Raw genomic sequence first — 20,827 nt, 5'->3', positions numbered from 1 at the left:
TATTTGACTCTGTATATATGACTTGGCATACGTGAGAAAACACCTGGTCAGGCATGATGAGTAATAGCAATCACTTAGCTGAGGCAAAGAGATTTTAATTTCAAGACCAGTCTATGGTACAGACTGAGATCCTGTCTCAAAAAAATAAGATAAAATGAGAGAGAGAGAGAGAGAGAGAGAGAGAGAGAGATAAAAGAAATGAAGGAGGAAAGAAAGGAAGAGACAATAAAGTGGGGGGAAAACTTTTGTAATAATTTTCAAAGTCATATCCTATTATTTAAAAATATAAACTTAATAACAACACATTTAAGCATTTTCCAGTTGTGGAAGCTAATTTCTTTAAAATTTGACAATTTATTATTAAATAATTAAAAACTTCTAGTGGAAGAGTTGGATCCATTTATAATCATTACCACACTATATTTGCTGATTTATTATTATTATTATTATTATTATTATTATTATTATTATTATTATTGAGGCAGGGTTTCTCTGTGTAGCCTTGGCTTTCCTGAAACTCACTCTATAGACCAGACTGGCCTCAAACTCAGATCTGCCTGCCTCTGCCTCCTGAGTGCTGGTAGTAAAGGTGGGTACCACCACCTATTGACTATTGGTTATTTCATGTTCTTGCTGTTTGATTGTTGCATTCTGATCTCTTATAATACAAAATATAATTGCTTCTCTCTCAAATGATTACAGGTTTTAAGTTCCCATTTTACTCTTCTAATAATTAAATTTTTGAAAAATTGTTCATTTCCTTCATCAGCATCATGAATGAAATGTTATCTTTGATATCACCCTTTGTAGTTCAAACTTTTAACACATTAGCATTCCATTTTATATTGTTATAACTGAATAGCACCCAGTGAGTAATATATAAAGCACAGGCATGTGTTCAGCTCATCAATCTGAAGGCTGAACATTCTGAGAGTATGATGCCTGTATAGGCTACTTTTCCCATTGCTACGACTAATGCTTGACAAGGGCAACTTAAGGAAAGAAGATTTTGGCTCACAGCTTTAGGGTACAATGCTTCCTGGCAAAAAAGTAATGGCACAATGCAGCTGTTTTCCCTACTACCACCCTACCACCAACACTCTCCCATATCTGTTTGCGTGCACACACACACACACACTACACACAGTTGCATATTCACAATTTATTTATACACATGTATGTAGAGGCCAAGAAGTCAACATTGTGTCTTACTCGATTGCTCTCTAGCTTATTATAAAAAATTAAAAAAAACATTTATTTTTATTTTATGTCAAGGAGAGTTTTGTCTACATGTATATCTGTATGTATAAGCCTGGTGCCCATGAAGGCCAGAGAGGGTGTTGGATCTCCTGGATCAGGAGTTACTGATAGTTGTTAGCTGTCATTTAGGTGCTGGGAATTGAACCCATATTGTTTGCAAGAGCTGCAAGTACTCTTTAACCACTGAGTCATATCTCTAGCCCTTTTGAGACTGAACTCACCAATTCTGCCAGACTGACTGGCCAGCAAGCCCCAAGGACTTACTGTCTCTGACTCCTCAGTGCTGGGATGGAAGGCATAATCAGTTTTTTTCTGTGGGTGTTGGGAATCAAAAATCAGGTCTTTACATGTATAGGGCAAGCCTTTTACAAACTGAAAGTCTCCCTACCCTTCATTGCTCTGTTAGTTCAGTCCAGAACCCTAGTCCTTTGAATGTTACTATATTTAAGGTAAGTCCTCCCTTTTCATTTAAATATTCCTGGAAACATCGTCACTGACAGATCCAGAGGTATGTCCCTATGGTGATTCTGAATCTTGTCACCTTAACAATGAAGATTGCTCATCAGAGTCCCAGTATCTGCTCTGCTTTATCCGTGTTGTAACACAACAATGGAAACATAGGAGCTCTGCCTAGAAAACATTTTAATCCAAAGCCACTCCATCTATATGTCCCATGAATTCATTGATCCAGAGCCATCATAACCCCATAATCTTTCACAGGTCCCACCTTAATTCATATTCCAACACATGAAACTTGAGGAATACCTACAAATCACAGCATGCTTTTCCTTCTTGCTCCTTTCCTTACCCTATTCTACGTAGCACATCTTTAATATATAATCTGGGATTCCATATGTGATTATTTTACCATTGGTATCATGTTTCCCTAGTCATGAGTTCCTTTTCTCTTTTACATTATTTGTCCAGTGAAAACAACAGCATTATTTTTATCCTTCATTGTTTTGCTTATTGATTTACTATTGATACTTATTTTATAACACAATTTCATACTTGTGTTCTTTCTTCTGATCCCATGCTGCAGCTCATCAACAAGTAGTTCAAGAACAGAAAATAAAAGACTCGATGTCGAGACTGTCTTTCCTCTCAATGGGCAGTCATTTCCTTTGCTCAGAATCTGTAGATTTTTTTCTATTGTTTTCAGATATTTAATTCTTTGATGGAGAATGTTTTTGACTGATTTTATTATTAATTCTTAGGTACCCTGGGCTCTTCAAGTATTGCAGAAATATATGTGATGTTCAGTAATCTCAACCACACTATCAGAAATTGTCTTACAAATTTCTTTATTGCACACACGTCAACTGTTGTGTCTGTGGTGTTCTATGCCCCTCAGTTCTAGATAGAATAAAGGCTTATGCTCGCTGGCCATGCCTTCTCTCTGTTCTTATGATGTCCACCCCTTGATCCTTTTTTTCTATGAGCTTAATTTATCATTATGACTGTGCTGTACTTTTTGCTCCACTGGGCTTTACATCCAACAATCATATTTTTTCATCTTTAAGAAGCATGTTTTCATTTGCACTGTTGATCATCATTGCTTGATGATATCTGATAAACACAATTCCTTTCTGCTTCTTCTCTTTCTCACAGCAAGTCTATTCTACAGGAAGGCATTTGTTCTAACACTGAAGTTTTATTGTATGTGTGTTGATCTACAGTGTCTTATCATAAGTTCAAAGAATACTTATCATTGCCCATCTTTATGGATAGACTTTCCCCCTGTCTTATCTATTGCACACGCAAGTAAAGTTAGAGGAAGTTAAAATAATTATTTGTGCTTTTTAAAAACCTATTTATTTTGTTTGCGTAGCAGGCAGAGGACAACTTTTGAGAGTTCATTCTCCCCTTCTACCATGTGTGTCACAGGAATCAAACTCAGATCATCAGGCTTGGTGGAGAGCACCTTCCTTCAGCTGCTAAACCATCTTACTGGGCCTGGTTTGAATTTTTAGATGCACTGTTCTTAGCAACATGAGTGACTTTCAAGACATCTCCGTCATCATCCTCCAGTAATATCTTTGTTACCTACCCTCTTAAATAGAACCGTTACTATAGAACCATTATCACCAGCAGTCTATGGAGGGCCTACTCCTTGCCAGAACTAAAGGCAGTGATGAGCCAGATAAAGTCTTCCTCTGTCCTCAGTGGCCTAGAAGTCTGGGGGTAGCATAGCTATAAATAGTATAGGGACAATTGCCTTGAGAGGAGGAACTTTCAGACCAAAGATGAAGAAGACCCCACCTCTGTATTTGAAGTATGGGGGGATGTGTAAAACGTTCCGTAATACCTAAAAGATATTAATCTGTAGTCACCCTGGACTCCAGCTTTGCCCGGTGTCATGAGGAACTAATGGGTAAAAGCTCCCTCAATGGTAAGGAGACAGATACCAAGAGAAAATGGCAGTAACTTATTACTCAAAAAGTAAGTCATACAGATTAGAGGGCAGAGAAGGAAGCCTCTGGAGAAGCCAAATGTGTGCAGAAAATGGACAGGGGGAGACAGAAATGAAGGTGTTAAGACCTCTGAACCAGGGAACAATGGTCGTAGAGGGAAAGAAGTCCTTGGAGATCAAGGGGGTGTGTGTAAATTTTATCTCAAGTGTAAAGAGCAAGGAAAGAGGATTTGACCAGGTAAGAGACTGAGGGCTAAAATAAGCAGAATGCCACAGTCTCTGACACAGCCTTGGTAACACTTATAAACTGAGAGCCAGAAGACCAGTGTGGAGATATAATGGTGCTTGGTACAATGCAGGTAGAGATACATTGGCAGGTTTCAGGGGTCTAAGGAATAAAAGCCAGTCACTTCCTCCCAGCCATCTTTCAACTCAGTGTTCACCCACCTGAACTAGCACAGAAACACAGGCAGCAGGTGTGCTAACAACAACAACAACAACAACAACAACAACATGCTCATTTGTGATGTAGTTATCTGTTGTGCATGACAAGAGATTGAAAATGCCAACATTGAAGGTGACAATGCCGGTTACAGGCAGAGGGATGAGAAAACACAACTAATGATAAGAATTATTGATTCATGTAAAACATCCGCACAATAAAATGGGAATCAAATTCTCCAAGTCTAATGCAGTGGCCAAGGAAGCCTGTAACAAAGCTTTTCGGAGGTTGAGGCGTGAAGATTGCCAGCTTTTGCCATACAATGAGACAGTGTTTTAAAACAAAACCAAAACCAAACAAAGAGTATCCCCTCCAAATTACTTTACTGCTTCAAAGGAAAAAGTTAAGATTTAGCAGAGAAATCTAGCAGACGCCACCTAAGTAAGCCACATGAGCAAAGTCTGAATTGCCAAGAAGGGGCAAATGGACATCTTGTACCTCTGGAGGAGGACATCAGGTCACTTTATTGTTTCTGCCAGAACCGCAAGTGAGGGACATTCCACAAAATAAATTGCTGGTAAACTTATAAAGTGTGGGGGGGTGGAGGGGAAGATAAAACCCTTGAGGAAACATTAAGACCAGATCTGAAGATATGACTATGTTCTGGAACCTATCCTGAGAAACTAGTAAAATTTCAATAGCTCTGTATAGCAAATGTCCTGGGTTTTGTTTCTTTGTGGGTTTTGGGTTTTTTGTTTGTTTGTGTTGCTTTGTCTTTTGCTTTTGTTTCTTTCATACAATCTTGCTTTTATGCAACCCAAGTGGAGATACTGAAATGAGGGGAAAGTAGTGACTTACAGCAACAATAATCACCTCATACAGCTTTGTGGGGTACCTAACATGCTTGACCGCTTCATCTGGCCCCATTCATGTGGCTATAGGTCCTACACACCCAGTACTTAAGCTAGTGGCTCACAATTCTCCAGCATGTAGCTCCTCCCCCTGGGGACCCTGGAGGACCCCAATCATGATGTTCCCTGGCCATATTCCATGAGGATGAAAAGCTGCAAGCCTCTGGAATACACATGCCATTTCTTTTTCTGTTCTTTCTTTCTTTCTTTCTTTTTCTTTTCAATATTTTGATGGACAAAGAGGCCAGCCCAGACCCATAGGGTAGGGGAGAGAACTCTCCTTTTGGTGCAAGGATCAATGAAGAATAGTGACCATATTTAATTCACCAAGTATGCTCCTTGCTGGCCCTTCCCCTCTGATGTCTCATTTGGTCCCAGCTACCTACCCTCTGGGGATGTACACAAATGCCACCCCCTGCTTAATGTGTGCCTGGTGCTGAACATGGCATGCACGAGTGTGAGGTCATTTCATCATCACCACACCACTTAGGGGTGTTGGGCCATCGTAATGATACCTGGATGCAGAAGCCAAGCATCTATGCGAACATACCAGGTGTGGCCTACTGCACCCTTCCAGAGTGACCTTCAGTCACTGTCCCCTGGCACCTCCAGGATGTGATTCTCCTAGTTTGTAAAAGCAAAGGATCTAGAGCCATCAGTGTTCATACATGTTCTGTATACCTTTCATGCCCAAGAAAGGGAAGCAGACAGGAAGCCTGAGCCATTGTTTAAGGAATGAGGAAGGGTCCACCTGATGTGACCTCCTCCATCTTTGGAAGAAATATGTCCGGGGCATTAGAACTCATCTTCAAACTGCCTCCTCATGATGAAGAGCTATGAAGGCCATCAGAGTGTGCTGAGGCAGCAATGTATGCTGTATATTGGAAAACAGGGGAGGCTGCCTGGCCCCTTGGGCACTGACATGCACTTACTGGCCTGAGTTCTCAGTGGAGTGGGAGGAGTTGCTCTGTAATGCTATTGATACCTGTATAGTCTGCCACATGCAAAGTCAACAACTTACAGCTCTCCTGGTTATGTTTGGGATGACAAAGGTTGACAATACTCCCAAGCGAACACACTTTAGAGCAACCTAATGGCAAATTCTCACTTCTCACAGTGATACACACTGTGGGACCTCATAGATCAGACCTGGCTGGGGGTAAGTGTTGTCTGTCTGTCACACTCCTGCCACATGGATGGGGCTGGCTCCAGGAACTTGACCTCCAAAAGGAGCAAGTTCACATCAGGCATGTAGTTGGCCCTTCTCCATAGTTCTGCTGGGTGGTTTTGGGAAAGCTCTGAGCTTTAGTTTGCTCTTTGGAAGGAGGACAATGCTTTTGTGTGAACTAACTGCATAAACAAAATACTGAGCCCAGGACCTGACACTTAGATGTCAAAAATCCGTTACTGATCTACCATCTCAGATGATCAGAGTTGAGGGGTAGTAATTCCCAAGATGATGTCATAGGTGTGGTATCAGGTCTAATGAAAACCTAAAGGAAGAGTGTTCTTGTTTGGGGATCTCACCATAGTTGTGTCATTCAAGTCCCACTGGTTAAATGACACACATCTGATCTTCAGCATGGCCCTCTGCTTTGCTCACAGGTGTTGCTATTGTGGTGGTCTCCTTCTTCCTCTCAATGTACTACAACGTCATCAATGCCTGGGACTTCTGGTATCTCTTCTGCTCCTTCCAGGTAAGCCAACCTCTGGTCAGAGCAAAAGCAAAAAGGGTAGAAGATGCAGGGCCACTCACCAAGTGGGGAGCTGGTAGAGGATGAGAACGCCAGCCTGTGGGAACCCTCTCAGTGAGGGGGGAGCGTGATGGGAGCCACAAGCCAAGCAGGGATGACAGAATCTGGATCCACTACTTATCACAATGTAAGCCAAACTATGCACTGTGTGTGCGCACGTGTGCATGCATGTGCGTTTGCATGTGTGTACACACATGTGCACAATCATTTCTGAGGAGCAGGTCCACAGCACTCATTGGAATATCTACAGGAATATTTTCAATGACAAGCATTTTAAACAGTGCATTATCTAAATTCTTGTTACTGATATTCTGGAAGGGTCTAGGCTTTGTGGAAAATAAATATGAGCCATAATTCCACACTAAGCGCTGGAATGTTCCTCTCCACCAGTCACATTCTATCCCACCCCACCCCCATCTTCATCCTTTTCACTCTCAGAGACTCTAATCCCACTGCCTCCATATCAGCCTCTTTCCAGATGGAAAAAGAAGAGAAGGACCCAGGAATTACCACTCTAATATCCATGCATTCCATACTTCACAGAACTCCCCCCCCCTTACCCCTGCAGTAAATCCTCTTCCAAGGTTACACAGCAGAACTTCACTTGCACTTCTATGGGCCATGCAGGTCCCCGGAACATATAAATCTACACTGGCATGGCCATATACACGACATGAGAGCTTTTGTTCAATCCCAGGAGCTACAAGTGACTCTATAGGACTCTACTTTATGGGAGGGTGTGGGTCCTTCTTAGTGGGTACATTTAGCAAAGCAAATATAAGGACCCTATCTTTACCTTCTGATGCAGATGAAGGGAGAAGAACACTGAAAATCTCTCAGTTGTTCCATGCCCTAGAGCTTCTTCATGTAGCATGTTCATTGGCAGGAATATTAAAAAAAAAAAAAACAAAAACAAACAAACAAACAAAAAAAAACTGACGTCGAGCTCATCTCAAGCAAAGGACCCCAGAGGTATCCTCAGATTTGCAGCCAAATATGTGAAACAGTGTGAATTAGAGTGGCCTCAGCAGAGGGCCCAGAGAATGTCGGCTAGGCAACTGAGCTTAGAGGGCTTCTGTTTCTTAGCTAGGACCTGCTGCTGGTTCCATCAGACACCACAGTGTCTCCCTCCTGTGGCCTGTACATACAAATGGGCTCACTGCTCAAGATTCTAACTCAAGTACCTTCACAGCTTTGTTTTTAAATTATTTTTAAAGTTTATCTTATTTATTTTATGTATATGGGTGTTTCACCTGAATGTCTATGTACAACATGCATGCCTGCTGCCTGCAGAGGCCAGGAGAGCGTGTCAAATTCCCTGGGACTAGAGTTACAGAAGGGGAGCCATCCTATGGTTACTGGGAATCTAACCTGGGGAAAAACAGCCAGTACCCTTAACTAGTGAGCCATCTCTCTAGACCTACAACTGGTTTTGAACAGGGTAGCTACAAGGATCTGGAAAGACTAGGCCAGGAAGCCTCTGATCCACTGTACTCTGTTGTTTCACGCAAGCCAGGCTAGCCCATATTTACAGGATAAGGTGTGAAGCCTCCTGTCAAAGATGCTTCCTATCATCCCACTAAGCCCTTGACCTTTCCCTTGACTGTCTGTTGATTCTCACTTCATTGAAAAGGATCCCCTGCCATGGTCTGTCTGCCCACTTAATGGTAACGGCACAGGCTACGACGAGGAGTATGAAAAGGCTTCGTCAATGCAGTACTTCTGGTGCAGGAAAACACTCAACATCTCACCATCCATCCAGGAGAATGGAGGAGTGCAGTGGGAGCCAGCACTGTGCCTCATCCTGGCCTGGCTGATGGTGTATCTGTGCATCCTGAGGGACACTGAGTCAACCAGCAAGTTGTGCTAGGGAGTGTGATGGGACTGAATCTGGTCCATGCTAGGAGCTGTCTCTTGCTGTCCAGAGTAGAGGCTCAGTGGGTCAGAAGGCATGGATGGTGTTATTGGCATGTCCCTGTACTAGCTGACAGTGGAGGGTGTCAGAAGTGATTAAAGTTGTAGCACTGAATCTGAAATGACAGGCCCCAGCCAGTTCTCACACTCACCTGTACCAGGTCATTTCATGGAGATATTCAAACACCCTGCTATTCAGTCCTTCCACCTCAAATGCCAGAGCTATTATTCTGTGGAGGGAACCTCAACATCAGACTAGCCAGCCTCTGGGGACTTTATTGTGTAGTTGGATTTGGGGTCCCATTTCAAAGAGCTTTCAGGAAATCAATACAACCCAGAACTGTTGGGTTCTCCCTTGGTTTTTTGTTTTGTTTTGTTTTGTTTTGTTCTGTTGTGTGGTATGGGGTTTTAGTTCTTGTTTTGGCTTTTATTTTTAAAGTGTCTCCTTATGTACTTCAGGCTGGCATGAAACTGGCTGAACGGCCCAAGTTGGCCTCAAACTCAGTGATCCTCCTGACTCAGCCTTCTGAGTGTTGGGATTTTAGGCCACAGATATGCCAAAATACCCAGCAAAGGCCTTTTATTTGCCTAAGCTCATTCTTTTTGTTGAAATGCCCAGGTTTCCATTCATCCTAGGGCTGGAGTATCTGCTGTATTTCCATCACCCGTACCTGTTTCAAACTGGGGTGAATGCTCCATATTCAGCTATTAGGCAAAGCAAATCCATAGTGGATCACGGTGTCTTATTCTTCTAACAGCCCCTCAGAGTAGATACATGAGGTCACTCCCAAAAGGATTAGATAGGCAAAGTATTATTCGCAAAATCACAGCCAGGGACAGCAGACTCAGGACATAGCCCATATTTACTCCAAGCTCTTCCCATCCTATTGGTGACATGCAGCATGAATATTCTCTTCACATCCTTTGTGACTTAGTCATTTACAATTTTTCTTCTTCTGACAATCCCATGAGACCCCTAGATCTCACTCTCCTGATCACCTGCCTGCCTTCTCCAGCACTGACATGTTTGTTCGGTTTTGTTCTTTCATGAGGCATCAAGCTTAGAACAACCTATGTCATTGAGATATTGCATGACAACCCCAATGTTGTTTCTGGCATGACATATCACATTATTTTCTAAGTCCCCATAGTGGCCAGCATCTTAGCCCCAAAGCACTTTGCCTCACAGCTGAGCAGAAGAATCAGGGTGTTCTTTCTCAGCTGAGATCAGACCTTGCAGCATCTGCTCTGTCCCAACCTAGACCAAGCATGATCCAAAAGATCTAATGGTGATGTCTGTACCCTTGAATATTAAAGCAGTCCTTTCCTCTCCAGGCCTCTTATAGTTGTGAAAATAAGTAGAGTCTGGACATGATGCCATATTAATCCTCACCATCTATTTTCTCTCCTTATACTATGACCCCCCACCCTGACTGAAATGCCCCAGGGTTCCATGTATGGGGAAAGATGCTGCCTTTTCCTTTTTGTTTGAAATCTCTTTTATTCTCCTCTGAAGTTTTACTTATTGGTCAGAGTTATTTCTCCTGATAGGTTAAGCTAAAGCTAGATCACATGTCCAGCCATCCTTCCCACAAGAAAAAGAAGGAAGCCACTTTGTGAGGACTCTAGAAAGCCCAGAAGAAACACAGCCCACTGGCGGGGGTGGGGGTAGAAGTCCAGAGCTTTCCCCGAATGTCTTCTTAGTGCCCAGTGTTATGGACCCGGTTCAGCCCTCCCCCATGCCCCTGAATTTCTTTCACATCACTGGCAAAAGGACTCTTATCCATTTGCATCTCACCTGGTTTGACATATTAGATATTTGGGTAAATTCACTAACCCCCTAAATGTGTAAGAAGCCATGGTAAACATATATCCCACATTCTCAGTGTCCTTCTGACAGTCTTAGAAGTACATGAAGTATGGTGCCATGCCAAGGAAGAAATGGAAGACTGAGATTAATTGAAGCATATCAAGACATGGTCACTAGCTGGGTTTCTCAGAGGTGGATCCAACCTAAAAGAAGATTGATAAAACAAAACCAACCTTGTGAAAAGTTTTGTTTTGTTTTGTTTTTGTCTATGAATCTAGGCATACATAGAAAGTGAATTACCCAAAATTTCCCACCCAGGGTAGGCAGATGTTTATCTGAAAGCCCTTACTTTCAGGCTTTTAGAAGTCAGGGTGACCCCGAGTCTGAGATTCCCCTGCCAAAGAGACTAAGAACACATCCTTAAATTGTGATGCATGTCAACAGGGAAAGAAGATTGGCTTAACCAAATAGACTTTTCTTTTTATGAAGAATGCACAAAATCAGTACATTTGTTGCATTTGTTGTGGGGACATTGCCCTGTGCACTGTTTTCTACATAAGGACATGCCTAACCAGGCTCCCCTCGGATCCCATCCAGAAAACCCAGTTCTGCCCCTTAAGACACTAATTTCACTTTGGAGATAACATAGATCCTGTAAGTGATTAGTCTTTCTGATTTTCTTGGGACCTCAGAAAGCTGAGTCAAATCTGGCTGAAAAAACAAAACAGAACAAACAAACAATCAAAAAAAACAAAAACAAAAACAAAACAAAACAAAACAACAAAACAAAAAACGTGTTGTGTGGGCTCCTCCAGCCTTTCAGCTTTTCTTAGAGAAACAGGGGCTCGGGGAGTGTTGCCTCTCATGCACTGGAGAAGAAATTTCATGGGGGCAACAGACATGAGCAGCCATGTCCCACACTTTCTTTCTCTAGACCATACTCAGAACCTGTGTCCTACTCAGGACCAGTGCTACCCACAGCTCTTAGCAGCTGTGGATGCAGCCTAAATGCCAAAGAATTAAGGTTTTTGTGGGAGTGGCGGTCCCCATCTCTCCAGCAGTCTTATTCTGTTCCTGGATGCCTACAGGTGGTCTACTTCATCGCGTTGATGCCCTACTGTGTGCTGATATCTACTTGGTCCGTGACCTCACAATCCACGGAGCTACCAATGGCCTGAGGTACATGTTCACACCCAAGGTATGGTTTGCAAGGGAAGGGGACTGTCACTTTCTGGGATACCTGGGAGGAAGGGAAAAGAGGGTAAGATCTGTAATCATCAGAGCTGGTGTGAGCCCATGACTGGGCCAAAGACTATAGATATCCTGGAAGTTATGTTCTCTGTAGCCTGTCCTGCAGCCCTCACTACCACTAGTGACTAGTGCCTGTGCCTTCCTTCAGGTCTTCCTGCTCCAGTTCTCACCTAAAGCCCAGTCCAGACTCCCCACTAAGCTAGGGACCATGGACATCTCTCCAGTCATCTCCCTTATCTGTTCCCATATTTTCTTAGACCTTTTCCCTCTAGGGAATGCTATGGTCCCGTCCTTAACGTTTTTTTTTTTTTTCCAGTCAACCTAGCCATTGTTCTTCAGTGTAGATGTTATTGAATTTAGAGTAGGGCACATTCTTTGCTGGACAAATGGCTGGAATCATATGACTGTATCCTTTCAAAATGGACACTCTTATTGCATAGGCCTTAAGTGTCAGTACTGGAGTAATCTCGAACTTGACTCCACATCCACCTAAATTTCCTGTGTGGTAAGACTGTTGTTGTGGCAGGCTGGTGATTTAGATGTTTTATGTGTTTTAGACTATTAGACCAGGCAATACTCAATTGCACTCTCCATGGGTAGGGTGCCATAGAGGGTATGAGAGGAAGATTGCTGAGTAGTTTACCTGCCAGGAAATACACTGGAGACATTCTGAGACATGGACCTAGAATTCAGCACCAAGTCATTCTGACTACCTGTGAGTTGGAAGTAATTTCTTCCCCATCTCTGAGCTTTCATCTCCTGGGAGGGAAGAGTTTGGGATTAGAGCTCAGGATTCCTCAGCCCTATCCCTACTGGCCTTCTAGATGAAACAGCTAGCCAACCCCAAGGCCTGGATCAATGCAGCCATGCAGATCTTCTCCTCACTGAGCTTGGGGTTTGGCAGCCTGATTGCCTTTGCCAGCTACAATGACCCCTCCAACAACTGCCAGAAGCATGCCATCATTGTGTCCATCATCAACAGCTCCCACCTCCAGATATGCCAGCATCGTGTCCTTCTCCATCTACGGCTTCAAGGCCACCTTCAACTATGAAAACTGCTTAAACAAGTGAGTCTAAGCTGTCCCTCAGAACCGTGGACCCCAAGTGGGAAGGCAAGGCTCCAAAGCCCTGAGCTGAAAGGGAGACTGGGAAGGACTGGGTTCCCAGAAGTCAAGGAGTAGACTAAAGACACCAATATTGAGGTCTGCAATGTGAGGGTCAGTTCTGTTTCCTCGACGTGCTAATTGCTGCCTTCTACCAGCACTAGAAACTGAGGGTCCAGAAAGCAAAGGCCGCCTTGCAGGGAATGGGACATTTAAGGTAGGCATTGCACTTAGCAGAAAGGGGCGTTCAGGAAAAAACAAAACCAAAACCAAACAACAACAACAACAAACACACCAGTGTCTTCATCTCATTTATAAGCAAGGCCTCTCTAGCCGAGTCTACTGTCTTTGGCTTCCCTCAAAACAAATGCTAATATGTCCAGTAGGGAGGTCACTTACATGAGTAGCCATCTCTAAACTAGGACTTAAATTAATGGAAATCAGTATACATGCAAATCATTTAATTCGTACTGTGATATAAAATTAAGCTTAATAATTCTAGGCCAAATGTAGTGGTGCATGCCTTTAATCTCACAAATATGGAGGCAGAGTCAAATGAATCTCTTAAGTTTGAGACTAGCCTGGTCTACACAACAAATTCCAAGACAGCCGAGGTTGCATAGTAAGGCCCTGCCTGAAAATAAGTAAATATGTTTAAGTGATTCTAAACTTATTTCTAAGCGGTTGGTCAATGGCATTAGCCACATTCTTGTGTTGTCACCACCAAAGGGTACGAATCTGGCTATGAAGTATTGAATGCTTCCAACATCCTACCCAATCTCACTGGAGGCCACTTATCCAGATGTGAAGTAGCTTGTTGGGAGGTAGTTTCTGTTCTCATCTCTTCTGCACTGGGCAGGAGGGAAGAGGCTACCCACCTTCCTCCCAGGTTTTAGAGCCAATGGCTTTTTAGTGGTATATGTTAAGATGATAGTCTGCTCTGCAGGGTGATTCTGCTGCTGACAAATTCTTTTGAGCTAGAAGATGGCTTTCTGACAGCCAGCAACCTGGAGGAGGTGAAGGACTACCTGGCATCCACCTACCCAAGCAAGTATAGTAAAGTGTTCCCACACATTAGAAACTGCAGCTTGGAGTCAGAGCTGAACACTGTAAGAGGCCTGGAAAGGGTGGGCACTGCCTCTCTCCACACGGTCCATGAAGACTTGTGGAGAGAGACATGGTCCCCTGCAACAGTGATGAGAGACTGGACTCCTGCTCTCTCCCAGCTGCTACTAGGAATTCTTTTCATTTCCCTGTGTCTTTTTGAAATTTCCAAAACTTGAGAAAGGCAAAGGACAAGGTAACACACTGTCTTACTTAGGGTTACTTAGAGGAGGAGAGGGTTTATTTGGCTGCACTCTCACATTGCTGTTCATCATTGTAGGAAGTAGGGACAGAAATTCGAACAAGGTAGAAAGCTGCAGGCAGGAGCTGATGCAGAGACCATGGATGGGTGCTGCTTACAGTTTGCTCAACCTGTTTTATTTATAGAGCCCAGCACCACCAACAACACAACGGACAGTGTACTCTCCCAGCAACCATTAATTAAAAAAATGCTTTACAGACAGATCTTATGGAAGCATTTCTCAGCTGAGGTTCCCTACTTCCAAGTTGACATAAAACTATCCAGCACTCAAACACCAATATTTCCAATTCTCAAATTAACACTATAAACCTTTTTGTTACATGAAACGTAGATTTTTATACAGGACAAACAAAATTATTTTAAGGACACACAATTAAATGTCCCTGAAATTAATAGAAAGTTTTCCCTACTCATTGTAGACAAAATCCCTTACAGTTTTGTGCCCATGATACATTGTTTTTAAATTTTATTTATTAACATAATATCCATGCATGCCTATGAAGGGCCTGATGATTTGATACAAGTATGACATATATAGCCGCTAGACCAATGCCCCTAGCATTTCCTTCTCCTCATACATGGATTATATATATATATATATATATATATATATATATATATTACTCTTCTAGTTATTTTTGTGTATCATGGATTCTTGTAGATTAGAGTTACCTACACTTCTGGGCACAGAAGCAGCGATTTCTGCTTCTAATTCCTGTGTTTTTGTGACTCTTGTCTAACCTCTGTCTTCACTCGCTGCCTTTCCATCTTCTTGGAGGTTCATTTATCACTTTCTACAAATGAGTGCAAAAATGCATTATTTGTCTATGATTTGTTTTATTTACCATGATGCCTGCACTTGTCTCTACCTTTACACTTGACAAGATTTCATTCTTTTTATGGCTAAGTATTATTTATTTGTGGATACATACCACGTGATTTGTATATGTTCACTCTTCCATGGATGGTTTTATATCCTAGAGTTTTTTTAAAGGAATATCACAGTAAACATGAGAGTGCTGCTATATCCTTGACACATGGCTGTTAAGATCCCTTTGCAATAATATCTAATTGTGGTTTTTATTTGTATTCCCTTGAAGATTAATGATGCTGACTTTTTGTTCATATATTTGCTGGCTATTTGTGTCTTAAATTTTTAGATGTTTTTATTTTATTTGACACATATGAGTATTTTGCTTGCATGTGTATGTGTATGCCAAATGTATGTCTGGTGCTCGCAGGGGTAAGAAGAGGGCTATGACAGTGGTTATGAGTTGCCACGTGGGTGCTGGAAACTGAACCCAGGTCTTCTGCAGGAGCAGCAGGCGCTCTTAACCAGTGAGCCAGCCCTGACGTCCCCTCATTTCTTTTTAAAGAAATGTCTATGTAGCCCATTTCTTTGCCCATTTTTTAAGGTGGACTCTTTGCTCTCCAGTTGTTTCAGCTCTAAATAAATAGAATTAAGGGAATGAGAGGTATTGGCAATAAAAGAGTCAAAATGCTAATGAAAGATGTCAAGATGACTCCAGGAAAGGAAAGATACTCTATGGAGCAGATGTCCTAGTTAATTTTCTGTTCCTGTGAAGAGACACTATGTATTATGTACTCTGTACTCTGTACTATGTACTATGTTCTATGCTTATCAAAAAAGCATTTAATTGAGGCTTTGCTTACAGTTGCTTTGAGTCTATGATCGTGGAAGGAAGCATGGCAGCAGGCTAGCAGGAAGAATGCCTGCTTATATCTAATCCACAGGCAAGAGGCAGAGGGAGGGGAAGGGTGAATGGGGAAGGAGTAAGAGGTAGGACATTGTAGAAGAAAGAGAGGATTGGGTTCAGCCTGGGCTCCCTCAATGGCATACACACTCCCTTCAACAAGGCCATCTCTCCTAACCTTCTAAAATAGTTCTACCCACTGTGAACCAAGGGCTCAAATATATGAGCCTGTGGGCACCATTCTCATTCAAACCATCACAGAGTTCTTATTATTATTGTTGTTGTTGTTATTATTATTGTTGTTTTGTTATTATTACTGTTGTTATTATTATTATTATTAATGTGTTCATACTACCCAAGACAGTTCACAGATTCAGCTCAATCCTTACCAATAATAATGTTCATAGAATCAGAAAAAAAATCTTAAAATCTACATGACACTATTGAATAAAAGAACGAAACTGAAGTCATATCAATACCTGATTTTAAGGCTGTCTACAAAGTGTCTGGTATTGGCTTGAGAAAAGACAAGGAGACAAGTACAACATAGTAGAGTACCTGGAAATCCACATATTTCTATCAAAGACACCAAGAGAATACATTGGAAAGCCATCATATCAATTACTGATGCTAGATCCACATCTCACATGCTGTACAAAAGTCCAAAAGTATGAAAAGTCTAAGGGGAAACAGGGGAAACACTTGAAGACATAGGTTTGTGTGTACCTATGTTTTGGGATAAGACCACAAAACTTGCAACAGAGTAAAAACCAGTGGGATTACATCAAAGAAAGATCTTTCTGTGCAATAAAAGAAATAGTCAGTAGCATGAAGAAAATATTTAGGAACTCACACACACATTCACAGAGTAAGGGGGAGACTTAAATAAATAATATTGTTTTGTTAGCAGTTGTACTAAGTAATGACATTTTTAAAATAGTAAATACATAAAAAACAAATTTAATTATGGCATTTTAATACATAAGTTTCATTGCTCCTTATTCTTATTCACCTTCTCTCTATCCTCCCTCTTTACCCCTTCTTTCTGGTATAATTTAGAGGGAAAGTATATGTTGGAGGTGTAAGAATAGAGGAATTACTATAAAAATACAAAAAGAAGTCATAAAAAGCTGCTCAAGTAAGATGATTGTGGTTGATACATTGTTTATGAACTAATGAAGCAATGAAGATCAGAGAAGCAAAGCATCCAGGCTACCAGAGAGCTCTGTCCTGTACCAGGGCTGGAGAGATATTATTCATAGCAAGCTGGAGACTAATTGCCAAGAGTAAATACTTAATGCCCTGCTCCTATCTTATATATTAGTGCTGGGGATTAAAGCTGTGAGCTCTGTTTCTCTTTTAGACTGATTCACTTCTGGTGTAGCCCTGAATGGCCTTGTAAATCCAACATTAAGTATTTTTGAATTTTATATTTTCTTACTCCCTGTTGTTGACTGTGGCCTTCTCTTGTGGCTCACCTTTTAGTTGTAACAGGATTTGCTTTAAACTCTGTAGGGATATGGAAGAGTGTTATCTCTCCCTCCATCTTTGTTCCTGGGGATTGGGTTTTGATTTAGGAACATGCTTTCTCTCATTCACCTAAGTCTGTCAGATAATTTCCTTTGTGAATGTCTTTGCATATCTTCTGTTACATTGCTATTGTACATAGTGTCTTTCTCCTTATTTCTACCATTGTTTATGTTGGTGGCAGAAGAAACAAACATTTTTGTATGTTAGTCTTGTACCTTGAAATCTTGATGCATTTCCTAATGAATTCTCACAACTACAGATTGCTCATATTTTCTCTATAAACTATCCTATAACCTGTGGATATAATTTAGCACATTTCTTTTCAGTGTCTGTATTTCAACCCTTTTTTATTGTGGTTTCACTATTATTATTGATTTTATTGGAGTCTCAGGCACAATTGTTTTCCTGTACTTTGAACACAGTGAAATTCCAAGTTTTAGGTGAACACTCTGACTAGTTCTTAGATTTACTATAAAGACTTTTTCAGACTGCTTTTAGAGAATACTTTCAAGGCCAGGATAAAGGTTCAATGGCCTTTGCTTATTGGTTAGGTTAGGGAGTAGTTGGTTGTTTTTTGTTTGTTTGTTTTGTTTTGATTTTCTCTTTTTTATTTTTTTTAATTTTATTTAATTTTATATAATAGTCCCATTAAATGAAAACAAACATTTATATACAATATTTGGGAATTTGGGTGTCGTTCTTTCCAAACTACTTCCTGCTGATAAGGGGCGCTGTCTTGGGGGATTCGAAGAAGATTCAGATATCCTGGCTGTAGTTTGTAGGGATGGTTTGTCTAGCTGTTTGGAATGTAGGATCAGCTTGTATTCTGTTTCAGGCAGTTTGGCATGATCAAACCACATTAGTCTGGAAGGAATCCACATCTTTTCATTTTCTGTGGAAACAAAAATAGAAATCCTTTTCCCCAGTAACTTGTCCTTCAACTTAAATTTTGGAGTCAAAGCACTTTTTTTTATTTTTTATTTTTTTTGTTTAATATATTATTTTACATGTCGATCCCAGTTCCCTCTCCTTCCCTCCCTCCTCCCTCCCTCGCTCACTCCCCTGAGCCCTCCCTCCTTCCTTCCCTCCCTTTTTACCCTCTCTGCCTTCTCACATGCACTCTAAACACCCTCCCCTCCCATCCCCCCACCCCAATTCCATATGTAGGTGAGTGCCATCCAGTTGGGGTCATGTAGATCTGACAGGTTCTGTGAAGTAGGGACTAGGGCTTCTCTCCTGTCTCTAGATTAAGGCAGTTATCCCTCCATGGGGGATATGTTTGCAAAGTTCTTTTGTGAACCAGGGACACATCCTGGCTCCGCTGTCTGGGGTCTCTTAGACTGCTCAGTCCTTCTGGCTGAGACCCATAATCAGGGGGGCCTGAGTCAGTCCTATGCTGGCTTCCCAGCTATCAGTCTAGTGGCCCTTAGCTCCTCCTTGTTCAGTTAAGTTGTCTCTATGAGTTTCTGCTGCATGGTCTTGTCCTCTCCATCTGCATGTAGGTTCTAGTTCGACTCAGTGTTTATGTATGGGTGTTTGATCCTTTTTTCAACAGGCATTAGTTGAGGGCTCCATGGAGAAGTTAGTTGTTGATCTCACTCTCTGGGAAGGGCATTTATGATAGTCTTTCCACATAAGCTCAACTTGTTAGTTGAGAGCAATCTTATTGTTCTCTCGACCTTTCTTTGTGTTCAATTTTATCTTCAAACCAATATTGGCTCCCTCTTTTATCTTCTCTCTCTCTGTCTCGGTCTCTGTCTCTCTCTCTCTCTCTCTTTCCTATATTCTATTCCTAACCAGGCTCAATCTTCCTGGTCGCACATGTTTTCCTTTCCTCCCCCTCATTTTCTCCTACTTCTCTCTCCATTCGCTGTCCTCCCCCACTTCACCTGAGCTCTGGGGGACTTGCCCCTTCCCAGTTCTGTAAGGGACTTTATATGAATCTCTTAGAATACACCTTGTATCCTAGTTCGTCTGGTGATGTGAATTATAGGCTGGTGATCATTTGATATATATCTAAAATCCATATATGAGTGAGTACATACTGTGTTCCTCTTTTTGTGACTGGGTTACCTCATTCAGGATGGTTTCTTCAAGTGCCATCCACTTGCCTGCGAATTTCAAGATACCATTATTTTTTTCTGCAGAGTAGTATTCCATTGTGTAGATTTGCCACATCTTCATTAACCATTCTTCAATTGAGGGGCATCTAGGTTGCTTCCAGGTTCTTGCTATTACAAATAATGCTGCTATGAACATAGTTGAACAGATGTCTTTGTTGCATGGATGTGAATCCTTTGGGTATATGCCTAAGAGGGGGATTGCCAGGTCCTCTGGTAAACTAATTCCCATTTTCCTGAGGAACTGCCATACTGATCTCCAAAATGGCTGTATGAGTTTGCACTCCCACCAGCAGTGGAGGAGTGTTCCACTTTCTCCACATCCTCTCTAACATAAGTCATCATTGGTGTTTCTAATTTTAGCCATTCTGGCAGGGGTAAGATGGTATCTCAAAGTTGTTTTGATTTGCATTTCCCTGATAGATAAGGATGTGGAGCATTTTCTTAAGTGTCTTTCAGCCTTTTTGATTTCCTCCATTGAGATTTCTTTCTTCAGTTCTGTACCCCATTTTTTAATAGGGTTATTTGGTGTTTTGTTGACTAGTTTCTTGAGTTCTTTGTATATTTTGGAGATCAGCCCTTTGTCAGATATAGGATTAGTGAAAATCTTTTCCCAGTCTGTGGGCTGCCATTTGTTCTTGTCAACTGTGTCCTTTGCCTTACAGAAGCTTCTAAGTTTGAAGAGGTCCCATTTATTAATTGTTTCTTTCAGTGTCTTTGCCCCTGGAGTTATGTCCAAGAAGTGGTCTCCTATACCAATTTGTTCAAGGGTACCTCCTACTTTCTCTTCTAAGAGGTTCAATGTGGCTGGATAGATGTTGGGGTCTTTGATCCATTTGGACTTGAGTTTTGTGCATAGCAACAGACATGGGTCTATCTGCAGTCTTCTACACACCCTCATCCAATTTTGCCAGCACCATTTGTTGAAGATGCTGTCCTCGCCCCATTGTATAATTTTAGCTGTTTTGTCGAAAATCAGGTGTTCATAGGTGCGTGGATTAATATCAGGATTTTCAATTCGATTCCATTGGTCTACCTGTCTATTTTTATGCCAATACCAGGCTGTTTTCAGAACTATAGCTCTGTAGTAGAGTTTAAAGTCAGGAATGGTGATGCCTTCTGAAGTTCTTTTATTGTATAGAGTTGTTTTGGCTATCCTGGGTCTTTTGTTTTACCATATAAAGTTGATTATTATCGGTGAAGAATTGTGGTGGGATTTTAATGGGGATTGTATTGAA

At 41.6% G+C, this 20,827-nt stretch overlaps 1 pseudogene; it reads left to right on the top strand.

The window, feature by feature from the left end:
* The first annotated feature begins 5,473 nt into the window (after positions 1-5,473).
* LOC127214749 (sodium- and chloride-dependent transporter XTRP3-like) overlaps positions 5,474-20,827 on the top strand; it is a 107,792-nt pseudogene continuing 92,438 nt past the window's right edge.

This window comes from Phodopus roborovskii, unplaced genomic scaffold, assembly GCF_943737965.1.
Source record: "Phodopus roborovskii unplaced genomic scaffold, PHOROB, whole genome shotgun sequence".
In the NCBI taxonomy this organism is placed as follows: Eukaryota; Metazoa; Chordata; class Mammalia; order Rodentia; family Cricetidae; genus Phodopus; species Phodopus roborovskii.
This window is presented reverse-complemented; position numbering and strand designations above follow the sequence as displayed.